The sequence below is a fragment of the Armigeres subalbatus genome, chromosome 2, assembly GCF_024139115.2.
Source record: "Armigeres subalbatus isolate Guangzhou_Male chromosome 2, GZ_Asu_2, whole genome shotgun sequence".
NCBI lineage: Eukaryota > Metazoa > Arthropoda > Insecta > Diptera > Culicidae > Armigeres > Armigeres subalbatus.
Genome location: NC_085140.1, coordinates 140,869,006 through 140,893,593, shown reverse-complemented (window position 1 = coordinate 140,893,593; position 24,588 = coordinate 140,869,006). Strand labels below are relative to the sequence as shown.

General features: G+C 40.8%; 1 long non-coding RNA gene across 1 annotated transcript; it reads right to left on the bottom strand.

Annotated features, from left to right (window-relative positions):
• Window positions 1-17,810: 17,810 nt before the first annotated feature.
• LOC134215194 (uncharacterized) lies at window positions 17,811-18,123 on the bottom strand. The gene is made up of 2 exons (XR_009980067.1): window positions 18,002-18,123; window positions 17,811-17,950 (listed from the first exon to the last, which is right to left on the bottom strand). It is a non-coding gene; the product is annotated as an uncharacterized LOC134215194 (long non-coding RNA).
• Between the last annotated feature and the right edge of the window lie 6,465 nt (window positions 18,124-24,588).

The window sequence follows — 24,588 nt, the reverse complement described above, 5'->3', positions numbered from 1 at the left end:
GGTCAATAACTGATCATTCGCGTCTTTCATAGACACCGTTGCACTCATAGAGGAGGCGAATGTCCCGGATTGCTGCCGCTCTCTCTCCTTCGCCAGCCTGAAAGTCCGCACACGCTCGCTTGTCCCATCGACATGCACGTTTTACTTCCTTTCTTCCTTCCTTCTTTCCTTCCTTCCAGAGCCGAGTATCGTTGACGGGCTAAGACTTTGGCTTCTCTTCGCTGTTCCATCTTCCTCCAGATCTCAACGGTGAACCATTGTTTTCTCTGGGTGCGCAGTTCACCCAGATTATTATCGCTATTGGCGATAAAGGCATTCTTGATGGCGGTCCATTGGTCTTCCACGCTGCCATCTTCCGGAATATCTGCAGCAAGCGTCTCCAGTTCTTCAACGAAGGACCGTTTCACCCTGGCATCTTCCAGTCGGCGTGTGTTGAACCGTTGTCCAACTCTCTCCTCCTGCCGACGAGTCCACACAATGCGCAGGCGTATTTCGCCGATGAGGAGGTGATGATCTGGCGCGATATCGGCACTACGTTTATTCCGTACATCAAGAAGGCTCCATTTCCATTTTCGGCTTATGCAGATGTGCTCGATTTGATTTTCTGTGAAGCCGTCACGGGAGACTCACGTAACTTTGTGAACCGGCCGATGAGGGAAGAGTGATCCCCCGCGATCGTGCAGCGTGCAGCGTGCCGCATTGGCAAGTTGTGTCAATTTACCCTGCTGGGCTAGGGATAAAACGTGCCATGTTCCTATTCGTGTCCGTTGTTTCGCGCTAAGAGTCGTCGCCGTAAAATCAGTCCGTATTCTTCATTATCGGATTCTCGAACAAATTGATATTTCGGGAACAGCAGGTTGTTGGCCCAAGTTTCCCTATCCACTGGGGTGGGGTTGCCATCTTAGGTATAGCTTCCGGGGAATAGCATTTCATACTCAGCTGCTGGATGCCAGAACAGACGCTGTTGGAGCCGCCCATCCTTGGTGACCAGACGCTCGATCAGTCGGTTATCAAATCAGATATCCTAAGCAAGGACGGAAATCTTCGTTTTACTATCAGTTGCATCGATGCTCAGTAGGCAGCTTCGTCATTGATTCGTGTTTGTTTTGATCATACGCTCGGCAATGCAGACACGAACATCTCGCAGCATGCTGTCGAAATTCCATACTAAATTTACCGCCCGATCCTCAATAGCCGATTGATAATCGAGCGTAAAAAATAATATCTACCGGGGCTGAAATGAATATTTTGAATTGCAGTTGATTTGCACCGATAAATGATGATTATTTTTCTCTATACACTAAACAGATGAATATATTTTAGGAATCTGACTTCAAAATGTTGAATCCATGCACCGCAGTATGAAATGATATTCATATTTTGAGATTTCAAATTGAATAGCAATGTGCCAAGCTGAAGATTCATTTTGACACCGCACAAAACAACGCTGATACCGAGAGTCGACGCTTGCTGCTGTTCGTGCACTTGCCGTCCTATTCATTCGCACATTCAAATTCGGGAAGGACTAGCTATTTGATTGTGTGTTGGATGTCAGCTGTTTGAGTGTAGTTGAAATAACTTTTTTTGTCCCTGATCCTAAGTGCTCCAAATTCTCTCGGATATTATAAGTACTCCAAATCATTCTGTAATTCAGACCAATTGGTCTATCATATCAATTGTGCTCGGTACAAAACCAATAGCAACTCATAAAGTAGATATGTCAAAATCAAACGTTCTTAATATTTCAAACCACTGAAAGTCTACTCGATACAAAACCGATAGCAACTCACTTACGATTCACAATCTATGCTCGTCGAAATATGATGTATTGAGATTTGAGATTACCGAATGTGAGCATATGTATCTAAATATTTGTTCTTATGTTCATAATAACTTGCTATCGGTTCTGTACCTAGCGGTATTGGCATGGTGGACTAATTGGTCTCAACTGCAAAGATTTGGAGAACTTAGATCGTCGTATTCGGTAATTACAAAACCATAACCCATGCAGATGAAAATCAGGAAGTGGATTGATAAGAAGGAGTCGCTATAGATTTTGTACCGAGCATAGTTGACCTGCTTAACAAATTGGTCTAAACTCCGGAATGATTTTGTGAACTAAGATCATCGTTTTTTTTTCACATATTTAAATTGTAAATCGCATGATTAAGGCGTATATGAACACTATGAGTTGTTTTTTTTTTGTATTGAACACAATTCGATTGGGCTCTCCTTAGCCGTGCGGTAAGACGCGCGGCTACAAAGCAAGACCATGTTGAGGGTGGCTGGGTTCGATTCCCGGTGCCGGTCTAGGCAATTTTCGGATTGGAAATTGTCTCGACTTCCCTGGGCATCAAAGTATCATCGTGCTAGCCTGATGATATACGAATGCAAAAATGGTAACCTGGCTTAGAAACCTCGCAGTTAATAACTGTGGAAGTGCTTAATGAACAACAAGCTGCGAGGCGGCTCAGTCCCAGTGTGGGGATGTAATGCCAATAAGAAGAAGAAGAAGAAGACAATTCGATTAGTAGACCAACTGATCTACTAATCCAGATCGATTTGAAAAACTTAGATTATCCTTTTTGAACATATCCAAAATGTAAGTTATACGCATGCCCTCTAAGGGACTATGGGGACATCATGGGTTGCTACTGGTTTTAAACCGAGCCCAGAGTTTCAAATATTCAATATGGACATGTCCGGCTTGGACATATGAAAACCGTAAATCATGCACATGGCCTCTCCCCAAGCAGCACAAGTTAAACAAATCGGATTGCATTAACCATATTGTGACTGAATCCGGTCATATGTAAGCTACTGTGATCAAAGTGCAATATGTGTGCGAGCCGGGTTAGGGTCGGCATGGGCACCATGGTTGCTCAATATGACCCGGATATGTTTATTTTTTTGGATTCCTTCAGGAACGTCTTACAGAGTAGGTCATCGTTCATGAACATAGTTGTCCACGAAGTAGGAAAAGTCAAGAAGTTTCAGACCTTCACATTGTTGCGTCAAAAAGTTAATACAATTACAAACACGTTAGAAAGGTTAAATGAGTAAAACACAAACATATTGTTTTGAAATGATTTTATAGCTCGGGAGCCAATCACTGTTAGATGGAATATGGATCTATTATTAATTGTTCTTTAAATTCGACTGCAAGTTGTCCAGGTGTCTACGGTAGCAAGAATCAAAAAGCTCGTTATAGATTCCACCAGTCGGAGTCCATTCCTGTTCTCGGTTTTGTTAGCGAAGAATCGTTTGCGCGCTTTTCTCAGTTTGTTTCGCTGGTTACGAAGTCCAGCATTCCACCAAGGATTTCTGCTAATACGGTGATTATTACTTCGGCGACGAGTTACCATCAATTGAAAAACTTCATACAGTTTGTCATAGAACAAGACAAAATTACCATCGATGGAAGGCGCCTGGAGATATTAATTCCAGTTGATCGTAGAAAGCTCAGAATTGAGAGAGAAATAATCGCATCACTGGAAGTCAAAATCTATACCATCTGGATCGCGTTCAGTTTGAGCGGGTACGAAACTGCAAACATCCATTTGTTTGCACTGGCGGGTGATGATAATCTGTTTATAGGAGATGGAAAGCCTTGTTGAGAAACTGATAAGATGTCCGACGAGCTCGTGAACACAAGATCAAGCACTCTACTATTACGATTCGAAATGGAGTTGATTTGCATCAGACCGCTGGCGGAGATTGATTCGGTTAGAGAAATTTCTTGTTCGCTAGACGCATTTACGGAAAGCAAGCCATTGCATTGATATCGGCGTCAAACCGTCACTGAAGGTAAGGGAGATTGTAATCCCCTAGCAGTAGAATGATATCGTTGTCCAAAGACATGTCTGAAACTCGTTGAACGGCGGAGAAATGGGCGGAGTATCGCTGGATCAGATTTTTGACGCAGGTTAAATCCGAAAATATATACGGATCGATTTGGAAGTTTCACGCACAATACGACTTGCTCGAGCTCGGTCACCTCGAAACAATTCAGTTCATGTTTCACAGCAATTAGCACACCCTCACCTCTACAAAGGTTGCTGGTGGACTCACTACGATCACAACGAAATATCGTGTAGTCCGACAAGAGTTCTGAATTGCATATATCAGACCGTAGTCACGTTTCGGTTAAAACTACTATGTCGTAATCACAAGCCGACAATTGTAGTTTCAAATCCGTCGTTTTCTTGCGTAGGTCCCTGACATTCTGATAGTAGACGCACAAGAATTGCACATCATTTCGAGCAATGACGGTGCAACAATTTTCAGCTGGATGAAGCGTTGCGCCAATTTGGCTGGCATCGGGATTTTTTACATGAGTTGAACTGGTCGTATTGAGATCGTACTTGCCTGAGAAACGTTGTTGGAAGGTCCCGCAGGGGTAACTAAGGCAGATATCTGCGCCAATCTCGATCGCGTGGAATTCTCCGTGAAGGATGTTCGGTTAAGGGATAACGGGGATGTTAGTGTGAGGTGTGAAACCAGCGACCACGCAATAAAATTAGCTACAGCGACCTGCGTAATGTTTGAAGAGAAGTACTGTATTGAAAGTCAAAAACCCCTTAAACTGAGAGTAAAAATCATAGGATTTTCCAACGATATCAGCGCAGAATTGATTTCCAACTTGAAAAAACAGAACCCTGGAATGGATTACCTGGAGCTTAAAGTAGTCCGAGTGCACAATAATGACTCACGGAAAAAAACAACAAAATGTCAGCCATACTTGAAACTTCACAAGGTCACGTGGGTCTCCCGTGACGGCTTTACAGAAAATCAAATCGACCACATCTGCATCAGCCGAAAATGGAAACGGAGCCTTCTTGATGTACGGAATAAACGTAGTGCCGATATCGCGTCTGATCATCACCTCCTCATCGGCGAAATACGCCTGCGCATTGCGCGGATTCGTCGGCAGGAGGAAAGAGTTGGACGACGATTCAACACACGCCGACTGGAAGATGCCACGGTGAAACGGTCCTTCGTTGAAGAACTGGAGACGCAGATATTCCGGAAGGTGGCAGCGTGGAAGACCAATGGACCGCCATCAAGAATGCCTTCATCACCACCAGCGAGAACAATCTGGGCGAACTACGCACCCAGAGAAAACAATGGATCACCGATGAGACCTGGAGAAAGATAGAGGAGCGAAGAGAAGCCAAAGCCGCGATAGAGCGATCGAAAACCAGAGGAGCCAAAGTCTTAGCCCGTCAACGATACGCGGCTCTTGAGAAGGAAGTAAAACGCTCATGTCGACGGGACAAGCGAGCGTGGGCAGACTCTCTGGCCGACGAAGGAGAGAGAGCCGCCGCAACCGGGGACATTCGCCTCCTCTACGATATCTCACGACGCTTAAGCGGGGCGAAGATGAATGCAACGATGCCTGTGAAAGACGCGAATGATCAGTTATTGACCGACCCAACTGACCAGCTGAAACGCTGGTTCGAGCACTTCGAACAACTTTTTCAAGTGCCAGCCAGGCCATCACCACCTCGGCATGATCTGCCTAGGATCCGACGTATAACACGCGTCAATACCGAAGCTCCATCACTGCTAGAGATTCAAACAGCCATCCAAAGCATGAAATCGAATAAAGCCCCAGGGGTCGACCGCATATCAGCCGAGATGCTCAAAGCTGACCCCATGACATCCGCTCAACTACTGCATCGTTTATTTCGTAATATCTGGGACACCGCAACTTTCCCGGTCGACTGGATGCAAGGTATCTTAGTGAAGGTGCCGAAAAAGGGTGACCTGACTGTATGCGATAACTGGCGAGGCATTATGTTGCTGTGTACCGTTCTCAAAGTTCTGTGCAAAATTATCCTAGCCCGGATTCAGGAGAAGATCGATGCGACTCTCCGGCGGCAGCAAGCCGGATTCCGTGCCGGAAGATCCTGTGTGGACCATATTGTCACGCTCCGCATCATTTTGGAGCAGGTCAACGAATTCCAAGAGTCCCTTTACTTGGGACAATCACGAGAATATGTGGGGCGCCCTGAGACGCAAGGGGGTTCCTGAGAAAATCATCGGCCTCATCGAAGCACAGTACGAGGCCTTTTCGTGTAGAGTGCTGCACAATGGGATCCTGTCCGACCCTATCCGGGTCGTAGCTGGTGTGAGGCAAGGATGTATTCTATCACCGTTACTGTTCCTCATCGTAATCGATGAGATTCTGGTAGATGCGATTGACCGTGAACCAAACCGCGGGCTGTTATTGCAGCCTATAACCATGGAGCACCTAAACGACTTCGAATTGGCGGATGACGTTGCACTACTCGCGCAACGGCGCTCTGATATGCAGAGTAAGCTCAACGACCTTGCCGATCGCTCCTCCTCGGCAGGTTTAGTCATCAACGTCAACAAAACCAAATCGTTGGATGTAAACACGGTGACTCCTTCCAGTTTCACAGTAGCCGGGCAACCAGTGGAGAATGTTGAAAGCTTCCAATATCTTGGTAGCCAAATGGCGTCAGACGGCGGTACCAAGATCGACATAGGCGCACGGATCAAGAAAGCAAGGGCTGCCTTTGCGAGTTTAAGAAATATCTGGAAAAACAGGCAGATAAGTGAACGCACCAAAATACGAATTTTCAACTCTAACGTGAAATCTGTGCTGTTATACGCCAGCGAAACATGGTGTGTATCAGTGGAGAACACTCAACGGCTGCAGGTGTTCATTAACAGATGCCTGCGGTATATAATTCGGGCCTGGTGGCCTCACAACTGGATCTCAAACTACGAGCTCCATCGTCGTTGTCGCCAGAGGCCGATAACAACAGAAATTCGGGATCGGAAGTGGGGCTGGGTCGGCCACACTCTACGTAGGGGCGGAAACGAAATCTGTAAGCAAGCATTAGACTGGAACCCAGCGGGACATCGCAGCAGAGGCAGACCCAGAGGCTCATGGCGGCGAAGCCTCAATAAAGAAATAAAAGAAGTCGACCGAAATCTAACCTGGCAACAGGTTAAAGCGATAGCCGGGCATCGCTCAGGATGGAGATCTTTCAAGTCGGCCCTTTGCACCACCGGAGGTGTACATGATCCATAAGTAAAGTAAGTAAATACTTGAAACTGATGCTCGAGGGTTCGATTACCTGATTAATCGTCAACGAGTAAACATCGGGTGGGATAGGTGCACAGTTGTGGAGGCTACTGATGTGTTGCGCTGTTTCAACTGCTCAGAATACGGTCACAAAGCTACATCCTGCAAGAATCTTGCTTGTTGACCGAGGTGTGCTGGTGACCATCAGGTCAATGAATACCTTGCTGAATATTTAAAATGCAATAACTGTTATGTTTTGAACACAAAACGGACAACGCCCTACGACCAGCTGCTTGACGTCACTCACGCTACATGGAGTATTGACTGTCCTATTTTTGCTAAACGACTGAAGTCAGCGCGACAACGGATAGATTTTTCGACATAGCAATTAAAGGACTGTGCTCCTAATGTGAACCTTTTTGATTCTGGCCATGTAGCATGTAGCAAGGATTCACCCATCTGAAAACATTCTTGATCGGGCGCTGGGATGCACACTTGCCTCTAGCCTTATGGAAGGTCCTTATCTGCTCATCACAGTCAAGCCACTCCAGCGATCATCAGCCATCACGGCCCTGTGTTTGAGACAAGTGAAGGGACCTTCCAACAACGATTCTCAGGCAAGTACGCGCTCAATTCGTTCAGTTCTTCTCCTAAAAAGATTCCGGATTCCAGCCGACACGCTGCAATGCTTCACCCAGCTGTAAATTACTTCGATCGGACACCGGGACGCACACTTGCCTCTAGCCTTGTGGAAGGTCCTTATCCGCTCATCACAGTCGAGTCACTCCAGCCAGCGAACATCAGCCGTCCCGGCCCTGTGCTTGAGACAGGTAGTATTCCGCAGTGATCTATTCGGTACACGGAAGTTTATCATGGATAGTTTCAGCAGCTAATAGCTTAGCAACAATTAAAGATTGCTGTATTTTTCGTCGGTTTTCCAGCGTGTCTAAACCTAGCAATCGACATCTATCAGGATACGGTGGCAAGTTTTCAGGATCTCTCCACGGCAAAGATTTTAGCGCTGAACGTATGAATCTCCTTTGTACTCGCTCGAGCCTTAAGCACCACGTGACCTGATGGGGGTGCCATACAACAGACACAGTTGGACAGACGATTTCCAGCAGTGTGGATCAGAGAAATCCTTCGCAACCTTAGAAATGAAGCCTACCTGCCTTGTTGCCTTTGAAATTATCGTTGAACGGTGCAATCAAAAGTCGTTCTTGAGTCCAGCATGATCTTGTCAAGAATTTTGCCATCAATATTATAGTCGAACAATATTGGAGATACGGTACGGTGAAATGTTATTACTTGGTATTTTTCCGTGCTGACAGTCAGTTTATTAGTCGTCAAATAGAGTTAACGATACTTCTAGAGCCTGGCAATCATCCAACGTTCGTACAAACAATGTAAAGCTTCATATCATCAGCGTACTCAAGTTTGAAACATTCACCAAGACCCAAAGCAGCATCATTGAAGAAAATAAAGAACAGTAGCGGTCCAAAATTGCTACCTTGCCAGACCTGTTTGTGAAGGGCGCTGACGCATAACCATCGATCTTCACCCCGATGCTGCCGATCTATAAGATAGGATTTCAACCAAGATACCAGTTGCGTAGATATTCCGAGAAGGGATAACTTGTGCAGCAGAATTTTGTGGTCGATTTTATCAAAAGCAGCTTTCAAATTGGTGTAGACAGTAAGCATATGCGGTATTTCGAAAAATTTCGTTTCAGGTGGTTCGAAACGAAATTCCGCGGAATTTCGCGGAATTTGAGCATGGCGAAATCTGATTTCTTCATTTCGTTTCGTTTCGTAAAATTACAAAAATTTCGCTAGAAAAAACTAGCTTCTAACGAAATTTAACGGAATTTCGCGGAATTTCGAAACAAATTTAAACTTAAACCATATTTTATATTATCAAAAATTTTGGCTGCGCCGCTGAACTAAGCCATAAAACTATTTTCAAAACTATAGTTATACAATTTGTTCTATTAACGCTCACTTCTTCTTCTTCAATGGTTCTACATCCCAACTGAAACTTGATCTGCTTTTCAACTTAGTATTCTATTAGTACTTCCTCAGTCATTAATTAAAAACTTTTCTATGTCCACCATTGCATGAGTAGGTATCTTGTTTTTTTTCTTACTAAGCAACGGAGGGGGAATCTGCTCAACAGACATCCTGGGTTGGACGTCCAGGGAGTGCGGGGTTAGGGACCATCAGCAAACGAGAGAGGTAGGACTACATCCCCGACCCGCTAAACCGTTTCCATTGCCGCCGCCCGCCAAGCCCATCGTCCCTTCGGTACAACCAGAAAGTAATGCTTCAAAGAGGGGCCAGTGCACAACGCACCCTCGAGGTTGGCTGCATGTACTTGCAGCACCAAACATCGTGACTCGCTTTTGACCATGACCATGTTATCGTGCCAGCGCATTGCCGGATTTCCAGGTGGCCTTACCACGCCCTATGTCCACGGAAGGTGGGAAGGATCGACTTCACGCCTGCTTCCATCTGCACGGCTGGTATCAAGAAAGATGATGCCGCGTGCACCCCAAATTGACCTCTCTGCGATATGGCCAATACGTTAACACACAGAGGGATTTGCGACATGGTGCCTACGCCTGTCCCAGCCTTGACGAGGACCCCTTTCCGTCCTCGGGCTCGGAACCCGCCCGGTTGACCGACGCCGCGAAAGTGACGATACCATGTTGTTCTTCGCGCAGCCACTTGTTCGATAAAAGGATCGAGTTCGACTACAGGGCCGGTATGACCCATGAAGCCGACTCCGAGCCCTTGGACCACCTCTTATTAGCGCCTGAACTAGCCATTCCTCGAGTCCACGCGCCACCTCCTGTGTAGCTCCGAGACGATTTGGACAATAGCCGATAAAACGGCGTTCCAGCCAGCTTCATCTTTACACATCCTCCGGACTAGGTTGTCCATCTACCCTTAGTGGAACTGTCCCTCGCATTGAGGCCAACCAGACAGTCCTTCGAATGCCTCTCGTGCCGCGCATTTCGAAGCACTCTATGTCTTCACCGATAACGATGTCAATAGGCATCATACCGGTGATGACGCAAAGTGCATCGTGCGACACGGTACGGTACGCGCTCGCAAATCTTAGGCACATGAGCCTATACGTACTTTCTAACTTCGTTCTGCAGCAGTTAATACGCAGGGCCGTGCCCCAAGCTGGCCCCCATACCTCAGTATGGACAGAGCAACGCTAGCCAGAAGCTTGCGCTTGCTGGCATAAACCGCAGAGCTTTTGGACATCATCCGGGACAATGCCACTATAGCTGTGGAGGCAAAGTTGCAGGTGTAATTGACGTGGCTACCAAAGGTGAGCTTATCGTCGATCATTACTCCCAAGAGTTTGATGGAACGTTCAGAGCTGACCGCGCAGTTGCCTGCCCTTATCACCGCTCGTTGCTCCGACTTTCAGTTGTTGACAACAACCACCTCAGTCTTGTGGTGAGCCAGTTCTAACTTCCTGGAACTCATCCACTCCTCTTGGTCTATATGCCTCGCATATTGGTCTATATGCCGATGGATCCCCCGGTAGTTTTTCCGCTTTTGGCAATAGGACCAAGCTCTGCCTTTTCAATGCTGCAGGGAAGACTCCCTCGTCCAGGAATCTTTGCATGACACATCTGAACATCTCGGGAGCCTCAGCAATGGCCGCTTTGATGGCCAGGTTCGGAATACCGTCCATTCCTGGCGCCTTATCTACACTAAGGGACTGTGCAATCCCCGCAAGTTCCGCCACAGTTACTCTTCCCTCGTCGGCCACCCTAGCCCCTGGCAGCTCCACAAAGTTAGGCCACGGACTTGGGTCATGACGTGGGAAAAGCCCCGCGATAATCCTCTCAGCATCTCTGGAGACCGCTCTGTAGGGGCCATCACCCCACGTGTCTTGGCCATTACGACCCTATAGGCGTCACCCCATGGATTCGCGTTGGCACTTTGACACAGGCCCTCGAAGCAGGTTTTTTGCTTGATCGTATCTCAGTCTTCAGAGCGGCTCTAGCAGCCACGAACGCCACCCGTCGTTCAACACGCTCCTCTTCTGTGCGTGCTCACTGCATCCGCCTCCGTGCCCGTAGGTAGGCGCGGCGCAGGTTCGCAATTGCTTGAGTCCACCAGCAAGCCGGTGGCCTCCCATTCCTAGGGTGGACTTTCCTTGGCATGGTGGCATCGCATGCACGCGAGAGTACTGTTACCAGCTGCCCGCCGACGTCGTTGTCGAAGTACGATGTCTTCCACATACGGGGAAGACATCGTACTTCGGGGCTAGGCTTCGCCCCTTCTTCCGTCCGCTGAATGCTGGTCGTATAGTAGATACTGTAGCGAACCGCCAGGTGGTCGCTGTGAGTGTAGCCATCATCTACCCTCCAGTTTGAACTACTCGTTTGACGTGGGCTCCTGAACGTAACGAATGTATCTTGTGCAGTGTTGGGAAAAACTCAAAATCTCAAAACTCAAGAATGATTCAAATCAAACGTGAGTTGAAACGCATCCAACTCAGCACCTAATAAACTATGGCTGAGTTGAATCATCCATCTGAATCATCGTACGTTTTCTTTTGTTCTCCTTCGTAAATTAACAGTAAATTAACGTTCAACACATAAATATGGATACTCTTGCGTGTGTAAACAATAAATTGCGCCCAAATTGATTTTAAACACTTTTAGGAGTGAAATGATTTTTTGGGAAATTAGTTAAATGAGCCGTTTTAGCATGAAAAACTCAGACGTGATGCATTCCTTTAAAGTAGCAAACAAGTTAGTTCGCGCGGGAGCGCTCAATACTTCAGTTTTATGAATGATTTTACCAACACTGATCTTGTGTGGCAAGACATCTTTGACCAGACCGAGAATCGAGCTCGCCATCTCCGGATTGGCAATCCTACGCCTTTGCTCGCATAGCTATTTGAGATGCTTACTACATAGCCCCGTTCTGAGTCGACAAATACGTATTTAGTTTTCTTCTATAAAGCATCCTCAGTATTTTGTTAGAAATATCTGACAGAAAACGAAAAGTATCTTTAACTACTATTTGTGTAAATGTTACCAGATATGAATCAGTTCACTATGACTTTGTCAAAGATGGAAAGTCGTGTCGTGGATTCCAAGGGCCCTTTTGAAGTCCGAAGCAGGTGAATAACTTTTTTTTATCCAGAGTAGATTACACCCAGTTCTTTTTATACACGGTTGGTTTTTACTCGATTACGACCCTTAGCGTCAATGAAACTATGAGTTAACCCTATGAAAAAAATCACAAAAAATTAAAGAAAATTCAGGTGAAATTAGGTTTTTAACGAAATTTGAAACGAAAAATCAAACAATTTCAATATTTTTATATACTTACTTATATAAAATTGAACTGATTGATCAGATTCGGGAGCACACGCTCCACGATGTATTGCCTTCAAAGCGGCACAAATGCTGGGGTATTGCCTTATTGGCAATGGTATATAAACGGGAATGAGGCGATTTATAACAGACTACTACTTCTCTTATTATAACTCTATTTATTGCAAAACAGTTATTTGACTTTGAAAAGTGAAATCGAAATTCCGTACACAATATAAAACCAATTTAATAAAAATTCCGCGGAAAAAAAAATTAAATTTCGTTTCGTTTCGAAAAAAATCGAATTGAATGGACCCTGATTTCGTATCGTTTCGAAGACTCGAAAGTAAAGCTATATTTCGTTTCGTTTCGTTTCGAATCAACATAGACATTTTAAATTTCGTTTCGTTTCGTTTCGTTAGGAAAAAGTGTGTTATCGCATACCCTTAGTAGACAGTTTGCGGTTTATCCTCCATACTCGAGATACACTTCGATGTAAAACTCAACAAATTCGTGGTAATTGATTGCCCGGGCAGAAATCCGTGTTCATCACTGGATTTATAATTTTAAGAAGCATCCAGAGTTGCTCTGCCCATTATTGAATGTGGTGTCAATTTAAGCATTTTTTAATGCAAATTAAATGTTAGGAATTGTAAAATTGTAAATTATAAAAGACCTTGAGGTAGCATAGATTGCTGTGTTGGATGAATCCTCGATTGGTTATGAAGTAGCATTGGAATAACCTTGCAAAAGGACGGGACGAAACCATACAGAAGGCACCATAACGGCTTGTCAGCGGGCACCGAGAATTTCTTTTAAGTCCAGCATTTTCGATAAAAACCTTAACAGTGTATTGTTATATAATACATATTTTTTAATCAATATTTTTTGAGCACAACAAAAGTATTTCAGAACTGGAAAGTTTCTCGTCTTGTCTTGTCTTGTCTTGTCTTAGCACATGCACAGCCAGTATTGAAAAGCATCCTGGAAATGTCGGTTGTATATCCGAGCATTTTCTTGTCTGCATTAATATTTGCAGCATATCCTAGATAGGACACAAATCTCGCTTAACTTTTCAAAAGGACCTAAGTAACATTTTTTCATGAATTAATTTGAATAGTGCAATCAATAGCTTTCATGTTGTTATGTTGATTGCGCTATTCAAATTAATTCATGAAAAAAATGTTACTTAGGTCCTTTTGAAAAGTTAAGTGAGAAATATTAAAACGGCCAGGCCCACCGTGCAGGCTTGAAATGGCAGATAATTCATTACTCCCCAGCAATCAGATTATTCAGCAATGAATAACATGATCAACGAAGGGTTTTGAATCCACGAAAGGAAGAAACGGGGACAGCCGTACCAACCGTTTCACATTCAGGGGTAAAAGATTATTGATGAATCGTTGGGAGTGGCTTAGCTAAGAGGATTAATGTACACTCCTTAGGTCCTCGACGTCGTGGGATGGGGCACAGTTTTAAGTCTAATGCCCTGGCTTAGGGACCGTTCACAAATTATTATACGCTGAAAGAAGAGGATGGCCCAGTCATCACAAAATCGTACACGATGCAACACAACATGCTAAAGTGGAGGCGATATATACACGATCCTGTGTTGACTGGGCGGGGTCAAACCAAGCATAACTGTTCATACAAATAAATTATCTTCCAAACAAAAAATGTTACTGGGAGAGTGAAGAGGTCTAGAATTTCCTTGCGTTACATAATTTGTAAACAGCACCTTATATAAGCCTAGGTTCAAGCGCCATTACTCGCCCTCTGGAACAAGAAAAAAAAGAGCGTAAAATGCATAAAAAAAATCAAGTTCTGATGAAAATATACCACATTCCAATGATTTCATAATTTCTGTTATAAGTTTCAGAATTGGACATTTTATTTTATAATTTACTTCACAATCCCGAGCAAGGCCGTTTACATATAACTGGTATACTAACATTTAGACAACTTTAGCATTGTTTTTTATGATAAAACTCCACAATGTTTAGTATGAAACCTCCAACTCTATGAGCGACTCTCTAGAATGACTTGGAACTCATACAAACCTGATGGAGTAGTTTATCAGATGCTGCTTCTTATTCCCTACCTTACTTTTGACGGAATCCCACTTATCCTCTATGTTTGTCTTGAATATCACATTTGCGTCCCTCCTCATGGCGCTTCCACCAGTTCCAAATTGGGATCCAAATATGTTATTCAATCACGGTGCCATCCAGCTTATCATTGCCCCATAGCTACCATTTTCAGCGTCGATGAGGATCGTCTTGGGATGTTGTCTCTGGCATACGCCACGTTTTTTCGTGGCTTAAAATACGGATAGTAGTTTTCATTTGAAATATTTCCCAGTTTTTGGTTAATTTTACTGAACTTATTCAGTGGAGGCGAATGGTTAACGCTCTTTAAATGTAAATTAAGCCTTATCACACAGCGAAAAATGTTGTTAACAGCGTATATTTTTCCCACAGATTGTCTATTTTTGAGACAGCACTGGAATTACTATCCGTAGAAATTCTGCTGAACTGCTGTAAGATCGATGATGTTAAAATTAATTGATTGTGTATATTTATTCTTATAGTTTTAAAGTGTCGTTTTCTGTGTGCTGATAGATCATGATGATCAGTCTTGATAGTACATTGTAATTGTAATTGTAATTTATCAGCCTTCACCCTGGCAGACACTGTCCGCCCATCTACACTTAAGTTAGGTGAAGACCTACCAAGCCTTCACCGTTAGCATGCGCTAGACCGTATAGTACACCGGTTTCCAACCACAAGCAGGCGCTGGGCTTAACCAGTCCCACAAGTGTCGGATACATTAAAGAAAAGAGAGTTGACAGGAAAGGGAAAGATTAGTGGAGAAGAGTTGCGTTTGCTGAAACGAGACAAATAAATTATGATTAGTATGGTAATTGTGCACCACGGAGGGATGCTAGTCCTTGGATCCCTACCCGATCAGGAATACATAACAAAATTATAACTCAATTCTATCAATGGTTGTTATTTAAAACAACGTGTGTTATAATTAGATAATTCGATAAAAATGTGTCTTCGGCCAGTTTTATTTCATATCAAAATTATAACAACTTTAGTTATGTATATTTACACAAAATAATTGCCTACATTTTTTGGTATTGGAAAAAAAGCGGAGGTAATCACCTCCAGTATAACTTGACTCAATGTTCGATGTAGCTAGTATAAAGTTAATTGCCTACATTATGGATGGAAATCCGGCGTTGTAGCGTAGCACATTTTTATACGTGATGTAGGCAATTACCATGAAAGTAGATTGTTGTACCTCATAATCATATCAACGGTTGTTATAATGTTGAAATGAAGGTAACAACCTCTGATATAATTATGTTACGGCTAGAGGGAATTTTGATATAATTTTTGTTATTTTAACAACTAACCAGCCAATTTTATAACACATTTTGTTACATTATTTTTTCAGAAATAAATAACTCCCCTTGTTATAATTTTGTTATGCATTCTTGATCGGGTAGATGTTCGATTCCACGCCTTTCTTCCAACCGATATCTGTAACTCCGTCTATGTTTGGTGGCAGTATAATCTTTTTGTTCATATGGACGTTCATTTTCTTCAAATGCCGGTCGTCTGTAATAAAAATAATAAAAGGGCCTCCACCATTTGACCCAGGAATATTAGTAATTGTCCAAATAACGTTCTCGTTCTTGTTCTTGACAACTGCTCCAAAGATACGTTACATTTAAAGCAAAATAAAATCAAATCAGTTTCTCGAAAACTATCACCCAATTCCACGCATCATCTGTTTCTCTGTAATATAAATATAAAAATACTCGTCACATAATTGACCCCCTTAACAAGTATAAACTTTTGTCATTCCTATTATTGTTATTATTATTAGTTTTCACTCAGTCTTATTCTTAGGGTTAAGGCAGGTATTTTCGTCTTTTCGTCATAGTCTTGAAAACCAATATAAGCGACACCTTTTCCCAAACTCATCCGTACCAAATCGTAAGTTCAGGAGAAACGTCCTGCTATAGTGGAGTTCCAGCAAATGAACGTAGCTTTCATTGGTTTCTGCACCTACGACGATGGACGGGAATACTTGCCGTGTCTCTACCAGATGTTTGCCTAAACATCACCAAAGTCTGTCTATATTAAACACTTATGTTATATCCAAAGGATTTGACGTAATTTTATCAATTTTGACTAGAATTGAACATATTTGAAGCAGCACATTAGTTTCTGCAAGAATCAGCTGTCATGTGAATGGAACGTTTCGGTAGTTCGTAAGGTATTTTAAAAGTACACTAGAACATTTACGTGCACATGCTTTAATAAATCATATTTACTTTAGTTATCCAAACTCGATCCCAACTACCCCGAAACAGCTATTACTGTAGTAACGCACCGAATCGGGGAATTCATGCAATATAACGCAGAGTTTAAACCCTCTCTTGCGTTATGTAATATCTACTAAAACAAAGCTCCTAAGAAATTGATGCGTGAAAAATAAATAAAAGTTATCAGATTGCATAAGCAAAAGTTTATATTTTAAGTTGATCCGTTCAGTTGTAGCGACCCTAAACGCCATGCAATAATCATCATTTTTCTTCTATATTTAAAGTATGTCATATAAACGAACAAAAGGAAAGATTGGACAGGTTGGAACCTGTCCATTTATGTTTATCAAATAGCAACCGCTGTTGAAAATAAACAACGGATATTTAAGTATAAGCAAAACTTGGCGAATAAGCTGGCCTAGAAATAGTAGCTGACTCAATTGTTAAATAATTGTTTATTTAGAGAGTACGAATGCTCTCGGAGCAGAATGTCACATGAGAGTAAATGTAGGTAGCATGCAACATTCTGCAACATTATTGAAAATGAGAGAAAAATTGTAAACAATAGCCAGTAATTATAAATAACGTTTTTGTAAATAAAGAAGGGAGTCGGATTTTGGACTTGGAGTTAGCAAGTCACATCAGAATTGTTCAAGTGTTTTATTTTTCAAATTGTGATGACTGTTTTCCATAAAACTAACCGCTCGAGCTCGTGCAATTGGTGACAGCGGTAACCGCTAGAATTTGGCAATGGAAACGCCGTTTCGAACTGTGTAGTAGTTATAAAAAAATCGAGAAGATGGTTGAATTTCAAAGTGAAAAAGCTCAAAAGACACTTAGTGAAATGAAATTCACATCCAAAATGTGAAAAAAGTGAAGAAAACTATGATTGTGCACATCAGAATAAAAACTTTAAATGTGCGAACAAGGACAAAAAATCAGCCATAATGAACAAAAAACTCGGACAAATTAGTTAAATTCCCTGGAGCATCGGATGAGTAAAAAAAAAAAAATGTGGTATAGGTGAGTACATGAATTTCGGGCTTTTCGAAGCATTTACATGTAATAATAAAACATTTTTATTTATAAATACCATAATACAAGTATCCTCAACAAATTATTTACTACTAAATACTCACACTCAATATATGCCAAGCCCAGAGTATCCGATTAAAAGTTGGTATTAAGTCCAGGACTAAAATTGAAAGGTGAAATTATTTACACGATACAGAGGTGTTATACTCACCTATCACCGATACTTGGTTACCGCACAACAGGAAACACTGCGGTAAAGCACTAGAATTTGTCCACGATTAAACGGTCTCTGTTCGTTTTCGCATAACTCGAAGACGTCTTGATGGATTTTCCGGTGAAAAATAAAATTAAAGATACCCATGGCATCTCACATATGTTCACCTACAATAAATTAATTATCATTATATATTTACCTTCCACGACGATGTTCTACACTGGACACTGGATGACACACTTTTTCGGTAACTCTCTCGGCACTTTTTTTCAATACGACCCGCGAACGAACTGAACGAACGACCCGCGAACGGACTGAGTACATTTTGATGCGTCGGCAATTAGTCGTCCAAACCGCGGACGAGCAGATAGGCGCACGGTAATGGGCGCGTTTCCAATGCAATGCATTGGATATGATTACACGTCTACGTACGGGAGCTTTTGATTTGAATGAAATAATGTATGCAACAGCAGTACAGCAATTGCCAGCAATATGCGTTCGCAGGATTTGTGTTCTTACAAACAAGTTTATTCAATTTAACACCTCAATGTCACAATTAATTGATTCTTGATTAAATACTTTGGTTCGGTACAAAACGGAAGGTAAAATGGAGTTTTCACAAATAACAGCACTCAATGTATACCCGTATATGATGGAAATCCAGAAGAGCTGGAACCATTCATTTTACAATTGGAATTATTTGCATCTCAGTTAGAAGGACACGATCAAACTCCGCTTTTGAATGTTATATGGATGAAATTGAAAGGTAAGGCTCTTCGAAGAATTTCGAATTTAATTGCCCCTACTTGGACAGAAATGAAAGCTAATTTACAACGAGAATTTAAGTTTCAGAAAAGCATTAGTGCTCTCATGAAAGATATTGAAACACTTTTACAGAAACCAAACGAATCGTTTGATGAATATAAAGCGAGAGGAGAAGAATTGTATAAATGGATAGAAAATGAAGGGCCGTTTGGGTTATCATCTTTGCGAAAACACTTCTTAGGGGGACTTCGAAACAAGGATCTAGCCCATGCAGGAATATTCCAGAGAGAAAAATCATTTCCAGAGTTACTCATCTGGTTAAAAAACGAGTGGGACGATAGAAATGAAATTGAAGAGATCAACGTAAGAGTGGAAGACAATCTCAATCAAATCTCTAACGAGGGACATAGAAAAAACTTGAATGGTGAAGAATGCCAAAATGTTTTTTCACACGCATATGCTCAAAGGACTACATCTAACACGAAACAAAAAAACTGATCAATGGGGGTTTCGAATATTGCGTCCGAACACCCCGACAAATAGATAATAAACCAATTAGACGCTATAACACTAATATTGCTAAATATAATAATGTGGATAATAATAACAATAAATTTAAAGTTTATAGGAAAAATTCCAATAATGCACATTCAAATAAGATGGAAGAAAACTCCTCTACAGGTATGCACAAGCTTAATATTTGTATTCCGGCACATGAAAGGGTGCCAATTATACGTACGAGCGATAATCAATTTTTATTGGCCCTCAAAGCAATGGGCAATCCCAATCGTAAAATGAAGTTTTTGATAGATACTGGTGCTTGTTGTAACTTAATGAGATGGGACGTAGCTGCTAATATGGGGCAAACTGAAGTAAATTTGTCCGACAAATTGAATATGACTGGATTCAATTCAACGCAAACGTTAACATTAGGATCAGTAGAAATAATCGTGATAATGGGGAATTCGCAGTATAAAATTAAATTCCATTTAATAAAAGAATTATGTGTACCGGGAATTATAGGAGCAGAATTTCTTAAGCAACATACATTATATATTGATCAGCAATTTGCGTATATCATTTTGCGCAAACCAGATATTATTGCGAACACTACTAAAAATAAATCAAAGAGGGGAATAAATGGCGTCAATTCATTAGCTGGAAAAATCAGTGAAGGAAACACAAGTAATCGGAATTACGTATTATTTAGTGACATGGCTTGTCAAACAGAGACAACAGATAACGAAGATTTTGCATTTAAAGAAGCTGAACATATTATTGACAAAGGATGTCGAACAAATAATCAAACTATTGATACAGGTCATTTTCCTAAGGATACTTATAGGAAACAACATACGGATTTAAATTGTTTTGCAGAAAATAATTATGACAAACAGGAACAAACCAACCAACTTGAAGACAATTATTCGCTTAAGGTTCAAGAAAACCAGGAATTAAACGAAATGAAAAATGAAGGTATTAGATACCCCATAGAATTTACCTACGATCATCGATTCTGTTTGGAACTTGCCACACTTGAAAATCCAAACGAATTAACAAAATATCTTTTAGACACTGGGGCTCAAATGAATATAATCAGCGCCAAAAGAGCAATCAGAGTAGGGGCAAAATCCATAAATACGAAAGATCAAATGACAGTTCAAGGAGTGACTAAAAATTCGATTTTATCAATAGGATCTATTTGGATACATTTGAAGATTGGAGAGAAAATATTTCCCACAAAATTTTATGTGGTTAAAAATCTGACTGTCCCAGCAATAATTGGAGCGAATTTTATCAAAAAACACGTTTATGCCATTGAAGAAAATTTTAAAATTGGAATTTTCAAAACTAATGCAGAGGGTAAGAAGCCATATATGGAAAATAATCGAATACGATGGAACATAGTAGACTACGTCTTAAGGGATATTGAAGACCAAGACAGTTTAAAGAAACATGTTGATGAAAATGAAGAAGAACCAGAGGAACCAGATCCAGATGATATATACACAGACGAAGAAGAATACTTTGCGAATACTATTGTAAATGACGACCTTGCCAAACTTAACAGAAAAATGGGAGAAGTTTTTACATCAGAGGATATGGTAGATGAACCATCCGAGGAAATTTATGGGTTCGAAAATTTAGATCAAAAACTGGATTGCAGCCTTGTAGAAAACAACTTTCATAAACAATTGCACGGAAATATTAGAACAAGTGAATTAATGAAATTACTAGAAATGAAACATTTGAAAACAGATGATTTTAATACAATGGCCCAAATTATGGTTAATTACCAAGATGTGTTTTTTCTCCAAGGAGATCACCTTACAGTAACTAATGCGGCTGTTCATGAGATCGAGACTACAACTAATGTTCCAATCAACAAACGACAATATCGATTCCCAGAGAAAACCAAAATTCAAATCAATAAAGAGATAGAGGAAATGGAGCGGCAAGGGATCATTAGACCGAGTAAAAGTCCATGGAATGCACCAGTCTTGTGTATTCCGAAGAAAGACTTGGATACAGACGGCAATAAGAAATATCGCATTGTAGTAGACTTCAGAGCTCTAAATCTTATCCACAAAACCTTTTGTATACCCAATTCCATAATTGACGAAATTTTAGATAGCCTTGGTGATAGCAAATACTTTTCAACAATCGATTTGAAATCAGGATTTTATCAGGTTTATTCATCCGAAAGACGCTCCAAAACAGCTTTCTCCACCCCAACAGGACATTTCGAATTTACGAGAATGCCTATGGGACTCAGAAATAGCCCATCAACATTTCAAAGATTGATGAACACTGTGTTATACGAACTAAGAGGCATAAAAGCATTCGTTTATTTAGATGACATAATAGTTTCAGGAAGTACAATTGAAGAACACAACAAAAACTTGTCAAAGGTATTGGGGGCTCTTCGTAAGCATAATTTGAAAATTGAACCATCAAAATGCCAAATTTTAAGGACAGAATTAAAATTTTTGGGACACATCGTGAATAAAAGCGGAATTCATCCTGTAACGGACAATATAACAGCAATTCAAAAATGCCAACACCAAAACAGTAAAAGATGTTCGTTCGTTTCTAGGAACAGTTAATTTCTATGGAAAATTCATACCAAGAATAGCCGAAATACGAAAACAATTACATGATTTACCGATGAAAAACATAAAGTTTAATTGGACCAACCAATGCCAACAAGCATTTTCAAAACTGAAAACTTTCTAACTTCAGATACCTTATTAGTAAGGCCGAATTTCAATGATACATTTGTTTTAACTACAGACGCTAGTGATTATGCGATCGGAGCAGTACTTTCAAATAAAAATCTATAAACAGACCTATTGCATTCGCCAGTAGGAGTCTTGTTGGCGCTGAACGTAAATATCATACAATTGAGAAGGAATTACTTGCAATCGTATGGGCGGTAAACTATTTTAAACATTATATTTATCAACAGCGGTTTATAGTCTACACTGATCATAGACCACTGATTTCGCTATGGCACTTGAAGGAAACCTCTCCAACCTTGACCAGATTAAGATTGAAATTGCAGGGATTGGAAATTGATATTCGATACAAACAAGGAAAGGATAACGTTGTAGCGGACTTCTTATCTAGATTGCAGCAGCCGGATAATGAGAAGGAAAGTAGCCCAAAACATATTGCAGTCGTTACCAGACGACAAAGAAAGCAAATACAACAGCAAGAAAAGGAAAAGACAAATCATGACAATGCAAACACAAAAGCCTTCAATGGAAAAACGAGTAAAAATTGGAGCGCAGAAATGGATGGACTGGATAACATTGATTTAAGCTTCAACATAAATGACGATCAATATCATGAGAATGTCTACGAAGAATTTGAAAACGCTGAACGAGATGGTAAAATTGATTTCAAATTTTTGAACTTTTCTAAAGAAAGAATTCCAGAAAATAAAATTGATGCAACGTTTGTTATTCTTAACAGCAGATCAGCATACAAAGAGTTGAGCGAATTGGCTAAGCTGCCTCATGGCTTGAAAGATTATTTGAATGGAAACATATTTTCAATACCAGATCACAAAATGTGGGGCATGATATTGAACGGATCCAAGCAATCAAAAGAAGACCCGAAAACATTATTTCAGGAATTGACGAATGGATTTAGCAAACATCCAGTATTCGCAGATAAAGCGAAAAATATTCAAATAATTTCGTTTAGAAACCTCCAAGCTCCTATTTATGCAAACATGCTACGATTTATTGCAGAAAAATTTAATAAGAAATTCACATTGTTTGCCCCAAACAAAGAGAGGATGTGGGTGCCTCATGAAGAAAGAGATACAGTACTTAAGGAATTTCACGACTGCCCATTGGGGGGACATGTTGGGGGTAAACGTATGCTTCAGCGGATAAGCCCAATGTTCATATGGGAAAATATGCGAAAAGATATTGAAAACTATGTCAAGCAGTGTGATTCTTGCCAAAAGAACAAAATTAGTGCCTCAAACAAAATTCCAATGAAGATTACCACTACATCTACTGAACCATTCGATAAAATATTTATGGATATTGTAGTACTACCTGAATCTAATAATGGCAACAAATATGGCCTGGTCATACAGGATGACTTAACCAGATATCTAACAGTTGCGGCAATGGAAAATCAAGAAAGCGAAACTGTAGCGAAAACTTTCGTAGATAACTTTATTTGTAAATTTGGAACACCCAAGGAACTAGTAACAGATCAAGGTGCAAATTTCGTGAGCAACCTCATGAAAAATGTTTGTAAAGTTTTAAAAATAAAAAAGATAACAACAACAGCATATCATCCTCAGGCAAATCTTGTGGAACGATCCAACAGAGAATTAAAAATTTACTTACGCCAATTTATAGGAGGAGATCCACAAACCTGGGATAAGCTTTTACCCCATTTTACATTCCAATATAACACTACAATTAATTCATCGACTGGTTTCACGCCTTTCGAATTACTCTATGGCAGAAAAGCAAGAATTCCTAATTCAATATACAGAATGAGAGATATGGAATTTACCTATGGAGACTATTCCAACGAATTGAAAGTCACTCTAAAATGTATTCACGACACGGCTAGAGAAAACTTGATAGTATCGAAGGAGAAACGGAAGGAATATTTCGACAAAACAGCTAAAGATTGGCAACCAATGTGGGGAGAGATGGTTTTAGTGAAAGCCAACCCCACAGGTACAGGACAGAAATTGCAATCTTTATGGAGAGGTCCATATGAAGTAGTTAGTCTTCCAAGTGCACAAACTACAATAATCAAAAACGGGAAAAGACTTGAAAAAGTGCATAATAACAGACTAAAGAAATACAACGACTGAAAAGTAAAGCTTAGTATCGAGCATGGTGAATCTACATAGTAGGCTTAAGGATTAGCATAAGTAATGTAAATAGATAGAACATAGTTAGTTAAAATAAGTTTTAAACTTAGTTAGGATAAGTATTGATTTAAGTTCTGTACATAATATATTGACTTAGACTATTTTTGATATCTTTACATTTTAATTTACATTATACAAGTTATATATACAATCAATAAGTACGATTTAGCAAATAAATATAAATAGAATAAATTTAAAATAATATGAAATCTAGCTAAGCGCATAACTATTATAATTGGAGACAAACTAAAATATTAGCAAGCATGATGAAATAAAAAACCCAGATTGATCCACCTAGCAGTGATTGTGCCTTTCTCATACATAATTAATCAATACAACCCGGAATATTAGCTGAAATGCTGTGTTATTTGTAAGTTTATTTGCAAAAATTCTAAGTAAAGTA